The following is an 8,279-nucleotide window of genomic DNA, read 5'->3' on the forward strand; positions in this document are numbered from 1 at the left end:
ATGACATCTGCCACGTCGTGGTCACGTGACATACGTGACGTCGATGGGCGTAACTTTCGCCGGAATTCAAATCCGCGGGGAGAGTTAACTTGTTTAAAAGAGAGTGGGCAGAAGAATTATTTAATTTATTTAAATCTATTTGGTGTGTGCGCCATTATGTCAATGCATAACAACTGTAAGTCTACTAAACAAAACAGCGGTTGCTATATGACGTCTGCCACGTCGTGGTCACGTGACGCGGACGTGACGTCGACGCCTACTTTACATCCCACCGATCACAGGACCCCTCGGCTGCATAACCGTGCCCCCTTCCCAACCAATCGGATTTGCTATACGCGAAAACGACGCCAATGGAAAGAGCTTCCGCCCAAATTTAAATCCGTGGGCGTGGCTCGCAGCAGGAAGTAGGAAAATGGCGGCGATGTTGACAAAGACACAGCGGATGGTAACATACGACTAACAAGAGAAATATTTTTATTTTCTGCTTGCAACTGGACCGTCCAGAGCGTACACGGTAAGTACAACTCATCGTTTTTAAAAAGAAGTACTTTTGTTGCCCTGAAAAGCGAGTGAGCGTGGCGTTTGTGGGGGACGTCGAATTTCGACGATTCTTTCTGGTCAACGGTTGTAAATGATTGTGTTGATTAAAAAAGAAAACTTGATGTAACTCTACTTTTAACTGCCGTTTCAGATAGATTTGGAATTGCATCACATCCAATTTTGCCTAGAGCGTACACGGTCAGTAACACTCGTTGTGTTTAAGGAGATTTACGTTTGTAATAGCAGAAGTGTAGCCGCGTTGCGTTGTACGTGTGAATGTTGGTCCGGGCGAAATGTTAATGTTTAATTTCATTCCTTTAGGTTCCACGGTGTTTGTTGGCTGCAAGTTTTCCACTGCAAGAAGAGGCTCATATCATTGACCAGGAGCGAGCTACAATGGTGAGTAGCCATAACATTTATGTTAAACACTTCCTATTTCATGTCTAACAGTACTTGATTTAACAAATAACCATAAATAAATACAGTGTGGGCACTGAAGTTAACATATGTGATTATACTGCCTAATCTGTCACCGAGTAGATTGTTGCAAAGTAATATAAGATCCAAAGTTGTAATTCAGAATAGTTTTCAAAAGAAGGCCATTAGAATTATATACAAGTCTGATTACCCTGAACAAGCTATTAATTAAATCACAAATTCTTCAATTCAAAGATTTGGTAGATTATCAGACAAATAATGTCTAACAGTAATTGATTTAACACATCACGATAAGTAGATTGAGTGTGGGCACTCTCAAGTTAACATATGTGATTATACTGCCTAATCTGTTACAGAGTATGTTGTTGCCAAGTAATGTAGAATAGATCCAAAGTAGTAATCCAGAATAGTTTTGAAGAGGCCATTAGAATGATAAACAAATCTGATTACCTTGAACATAATAACAAGCTAAGTGTTTAATATGTCCTATGAAGTCAAAATTGGGCACCATCATGTGGTGAAATTTGGAATTGCATCACATCCAATTTTGCCTGGGAACAAACAGATTACATAAATCTTAGTTTTGAATAAGCCACTCCTTCTCAAACAAGTAAACTCTGCCCATTTTGCGCAGTAAATGTTCTGTTAATATCTAGTATTTATACAAAGTCATAATTTAAATTGCTTTCAACCTTCATTCATCGGTTCAACCAACATTACTCGCTCTTATTACCAACTTGTATTGATTTAACTAAGCGTTTAATACTTCCTATCAGGTCTCAAATCGAGATTTGGCAAAATACAATTTCAGCAAATCCAATTTTGCCAGGGAACAAAAATAGATTAAATAAACTAAATAAGTCCTCTTCCCATTAAATAAATCAGAAAAGTCTGTCTTGTAACCAGTCCTCTTCAAACAAGTAAAGTCTGCCCATTTTGTGCCGTAGATTTTGTGTCTATGCCTAGTATTTAAACAAAATCATAATTTAAACGACTTCTTTCCTTCATTCACTTTGGAAATTTGGAATTGCAGCAAATCGAATTTTGGCAGGGAACAAAAATAGATCAATTAAACTAAATAAGTCTTCTTCCCATTAAATAAATTAAAAAAGTCTGTCTTGTAACCAGTCCTTTTCAAACAAGTAAAGTCTGCCCATTTTGTGCCGTCGATTTTGTGTTAATGCCTAGTATTTATACAAAATCATAATTTAAAGGACTTCATTCCTTCATTCACTTTGGAAATTTGGAATTGCAGCACATCAAATTTTGCCTGGGAAGAAAAGTAGATTAAATAAATTTAATAAGTCTTACTACTTCCCATTAAATAAATTAAATACGTCTTACTTGTTCCCACTCCTTTTCAAAACAGTAGTTTAAAACGAGGGCCCTTCACTCAATCTTTAACCTCAACCCCGCACGTTGTGTTGTATCTGTGAATGTTGGTTGTGGCCAAATGATAGTTTTCTTTCATTCGTTTAGGTTCCAAGAAAACTTGATGTAACTCTACTTTTAACTGCCGTTTCAGATAAGCGGGTATTACGTCGCAGTCAAATGCCGCGGATATGACGTAATTGCCCGAACCTCCGCCAAAATTCAAATCTGTTGGCGCGATGGCCGTGAGCCACTGAGCAGCGACGATTATCAACAGAAATATCTTTATTTTCTGCTTGCAACTGGACCGTCTAGAGCGTACACGGTAAGTAACACTCATTGTGTTTAAGGAGATTTACATTTGTAATAGCAGAAGTGTAGCCGCGTTGCGTTGTACGTGTGAAAATTGGTCGAGGCGAAATGTTAATGTTTAATTTCATTCCTTTAGGTTCCACGGTGTTTGTTGGCTGCAAGTTTTCCACTGCAAGAAGAGGCTCGTATCATTGACCAGGAGCGAGCTACAATGGTGAGTAGCCATAACATTTATGTTAAACACTTCCTATTTCATGTCTAACAGTACTTGATTTAACAAATAACCATAAATAAATACAGTGTGGGCACTGAAGTTAACATATGTGATTATACTGCCTAATCTGTCACGGAGTAGATTGTTGCAAAGTAATATAAGATCCAAAGTTGTAATTCAGAATAGTTTTCAAAAGAAGGCCATTAGAATTATATACAAGTCTGATTACCCTGAACAAGCTATTAATTAAATCACAAATTCTTCAATTCAAAGATTTGGTAGATTATCAGACAAATAATGTCTAACAGTAATTGATTTAACACATCACGATAAGTAGATTGAGTGTGGGCACTCTCAAGTTAACATATGTGATTATACTGCCTAATCTGTTACAGAGTATGTTGTTGCCAAGTAATGTAGAATAGATCCAAAGTAGTAATCCAGAATAGTTTTGAAGAGGCCATTAGAATGATAAACAAATCTGATTACCTTGAACATAATAACAAGCTAAGTGTTTAATATGTCCTATGAAGTCAAAATTGGGCACCATCATGTGGTGAAATTTGGAATTGCATCACATCCAATTTTGCCTGGGAACAAACAGATTACATAAATCTTAGTTTTGAATAAGCCACTCCTTCTCAAACAAGTAAACTCTGCCCATTTTGCGCAGTAGATGTTCTGTTAATATCTAGTATTTATACAAAGTCATAATTTAAATTGCTTTCAACCTTCATTCATCGGTTCAACCAACATTACTCGCTCTTATTACCAACTTGTATTGATTTAACTAAGCGTTTAATACTTCCTATCAGGTCTCAAATCGAGATTTGGCAAAATACAATTTCAGCAAATCCAATTTTGCCAGGGAACAAAAATAGATTAAATAAACTAAATAAGTCCTCTTCCCATTAAATAAATCAGAAAAGTCTGTCTTGTAACCAGTCCTCTTCAAACAAGTAAAGTCTGCCCATTTTGTGCCGTAGATTTTGTGTCTATGCCTAGTATTTAAACAAAATCATAATTTAAACGACGTCTTTCCTTCATTCACTTTGGAAATTTGGAATTGCAGCAAATCGAATTTTGGCAGGGAACAAAAATAGATCAATTAAACTAAATAAGTCTTCTTCCCATTAAATAAATTAAAAAAGTCTGTCTTGTAACCAGTCCTTTTCAAACAAGTAAAGTCTGCCCATTTTGTGCCGTCGATTTTGTGTTAATGCCTAGTATTTATACAAAATCATAATTTAAAGGACTTCATTCCTTCATTCACTTTGGAAATTTGGAATTGCAGCACATCAAATTTTGCCTGGGAAGAAAAGTAGATTAAATAAATTTAATAAGTCTTACTACTTCCCATTAAATAAATTAAATACGTCTTACTTGTTCCCACTCCTTTTCAAAACAGTAGTTTAAAACGAGGGCCCTTCACTCAATCTTTAACCCCAACCCCGCACGTTGTGTTGTATCTGTGAATGTTGGTTGTGGCCAAATGATAGTTTTCTTTCATTCGTTTAGGTTCCAAGAAAACTTGATGTAACTCTACTTTTAACTGCCGTTTCAGATAAGCGGGTATTACGTCGCAGTCATGTGCCGTGGATATGACGTAATTGCCCGAACCTCCGCCAAAATTCAAATCTGTTGGCGCGATGGCCGTGAGCCACTGAGCAGCGACGATTATCAACAGAAATATCTTTATTTTCTGCTTGCAACTGGACCGTCTAGAGCGTACACGGTAAGTAACACTCATTGTGTTTAAGGAGATTTACGTTTGTAATAGCAGAAGTGTAGCCGCGTTGCGTTGTACGTGTGAAAATTGGTCGAGGCGAAATGTTAATGTTTAATTTCATTCCTTTAGGTTCCACGGTGTTTGTTGGCTGCAAGTTTTCCACTGCAAGAAGAGGCTCGTATCATTGACCAGGAGCGAGCTACAATGGTGAGTAGCCATAACATTTATGTTAAACACTTCCTATTTCATGTCTAACAGTACTTGATTTAACAAATAACCATAAATAAATACAGTGTGGGCACTGAAGTTAACATATGTGATTATACTGCCTAATCTGTCACGGAGTAGATTGTTGCAAAGTAATATAAGATCCAAAGTTGTAATTCAGAATAGTTTTCAAAAGAAGGCCATTAGAATTATATACAAGTCTGATTACCCTTAACATAACAACAAGCTATTAATTAAATCACAAATTCTTCAATTCAAAGATTTGGTAGATTATCAGACAAATAATGTCTAACAGTAATTGATTTAACACATCACGATAAGTAGATTGAGTGTGGGCACTCTCAAGTTAACAGATATGATTATACTGCCTAATCTGTTACAGAGTATGTTGTTGCCAAGTAATGTAGAATAGATCCAAAGTAGTAATCCAGAATAGTTTTGAAGAGGCCATTAGAATAATAAACAAATCTGATTACCTTGAACATAATAACAAGCTAAGTGTTTAATATGTCCTATGAAGTCAAAATTGGGCACCATCATGTGGTGAAATTTGGAATTGCATCACATCCAATTTTGCCTGGGAACAAACAGATTAAATAAATCTTAGTTTTGAATAAGCCACTCCTTCTCAAACAAGTAAACTCTGCCCATTTCGCGCAGTAGATGTTCTGTTAATATCTAGTATTTATACAAAGTCATAATTTAAATTGCTTTCAACCTTCATTCATCGGTTCAACCAACATTACTCGCTCTTATTACCAACTTGTATTGATTTAACTAAGCGTTTAATACTTCCTATCAGGTCTCAAGGCAAGATTTGGCAAAATACAATTTCAGCAAATCCAATTTTGCCAGGGAACAAAAATAGATTAAATAAACTAAATAAGTCTTCTTCCCATTAAATAAATCAGAAAAGTCTGTCTTGTAACCAGTCCTCTTCAAACAAGTAAAGTCTGCCCATTTTGTGCCGTAGATTTTGTGTCTATGCCTAGTATTTAAACAAAATCATAATTTAAACGACTTCTTTCCTTCATTCACTTTGGAAATTTGGAATTGCAGCAAATCGAATTTTGGCAGGGAACAAAAATAGATCAATTAAAATAAATAAGTCTTCTTCCCATTAAATAAATTAAAAAAGTCTGTCTTGTAACCAGTCCTTTTCAAACAAGTAAAGTCTGCCCATTTTGTGCCGTCGATTTTGTGTTAATGCCTAGTATTTATACAAAATCATAATTTAAAGGACTTCATTCCTTCATTCACTTTGGAAATTTGGAATTGCAGCACATCAAATTTTGCCTGGGAAGAAAAGTAGATTAAATAAATTTAATAAGTCTTACTACTTCCCATTAAATAAATTAAATACGTCTTACTTGTTCCCACTCCTTTTCAAAAAAGTAGTTTAAAACGAGGTCCCTTCACTCAACCTTTAACCCTATTTATTCACCTTCTAGGCTAAGTGTTAAAGGCTAAGTGTTAAAGGCTAAGTGTTAAAGGCTAAGTGTTAGAGGCTAAGTGCCAGAGGCTAGGCGCCAGAGGCGAGTTTTTGTGGGCTGAAGTTTTAGTGGGGTTAGTGTGAATACAATCCAAAAGAATACAACAGAATACAATACAATAGAATATAATACATAGATTAAATTCAATAGCTCTTACTACTTCCCATTAAATAAATTAAATACGTCTTACTTGTTCCCAATCCTTTTCAAAAAAGTAGTTTAAAACGAGGGCCCTTCACTCAACCTTTAACCTCAACCCCGCACGTCACATTGTGTTGTATCTGTGAATGTTGGTTGTGGCCAAATGATAGTTTTCTTTCATTCGTTTAGGTTCCACGGTGTTTGTTGGCTATGTTTTCCACTGTCAGAAGGATGAAAATACAAAGTACAACGCTTGGACGTGGGCGAAGACGTCACCGGTGAGTCCTTCCTTCCTATTTATTTACCTTCTAGATGCTAGAGGCTAAGTGTTAGAGGCTAAGTGTTAGAGGCTAAGTGTTAAACACAATACGAACAACACAACGATACTGCACTGAACAACACGATACCGCACTGAGAAACACGATACCGCACTGAACAACACGATACCGCACTGAACAACACCATGCCGCACTGAACACCATGCCACACTGAACAACACCATCCCGCACTGAACAACACCATGCCGCACTAAACAACACCATGCCGCACTGAACAACACCATGCCTCACTGAACGACACCATGCCGCACTGAAAGACACCATGCCGCACTGAACGACACCATGCCGCACTGAAAGACACCATCCCGCACTGAACACCATGCCGCACTGAACAACACCATCCTGCACTGAACAACACCATCCCGCACTGAACAACACCATGCCGCACTGAACAACATTATGCCGCACTGAACATTATGCCGCACTGAACAACACCATGCCGCACTGAACAACACCATGCCGCACTGAACAACATTATGCCGCACTGAACAACACCATGCCGCACTGAACAACACCATGCCGCACTGAACAACACCATGCCGCACTGAACAACATTATGCCGCACTGAACAACACCATGCCGCACTGAACAACACCATCCTGCACTGAACAACACCATTCCGCATTGAACACCATGCCGCACTGAACAACACCATCCCGCACTGAACAACACCATCCCGCACTGAACAACACCATGCCGCACTGAACAACATTATGCCGCACTGAACAACATTATGCCGCACTGAACAACACCATGCCGCACTGAACAACACCATGCCGCACTGAACAACACCATGCCGCACTGAACAACATTATAACGCACTGAACAACACCATCCCGCACTGAACAACACCATGCCGCACTAAACAACATTATGCCGCACTGAACAACATTATGCCGAAATGAACAACACCATGCCGCACTGACCAACACCATGCCGCACTGAACAACACCATCCTGCACTGAACAACACCATCCCGCACTGAACAACACCATGCCGCACTGAACAACACCATGCCGCACTGAACAACACCATGCCGCAATGAACAACACCATCCCGCACTGAACAACACCATCCCGCACTGAACAACATTATGCCGCACTGAACAACATTATGCCGCACTGAACAACATTATGCCGCACTGAACAACACCATGCCGCACTGAACAACACCATGCCGCACTGAACAACACCATGCCGCACTGAACAACACCATGCCGCACTGAACAACACGATCCCGCATTGAACAACACCATGCCGCACTGAACAACACCATCCTGCACTGAACAACACCATCCCGCACTGAACAACACCATGCCGCACTGAACAACATTATGGCGCACTGAACAACATTATGCCGCACTGAACAACACCATGCCGCACTGAACAACACCATGCCGCACTGAACAACACCATGCCGCAATGAACAACACCATCCCGCACTGAACAACACCATGCCGCACTGAGCAACACCAT

Source organism: Syngnathus floridae, chromosome 9 (assembly GCF_059516105.1).
Source record: "Syngnathus floridae isolate MCC-2025c chromosome 9, RoL_Sflo_1.0, whole genome shotgun sequence".
NCBI lineage: Eukaryota > Metazoa > Chordata > Actinopteri > Syngnathiformes > Syngnathidae > Syngnathus > Syngnathus floridae.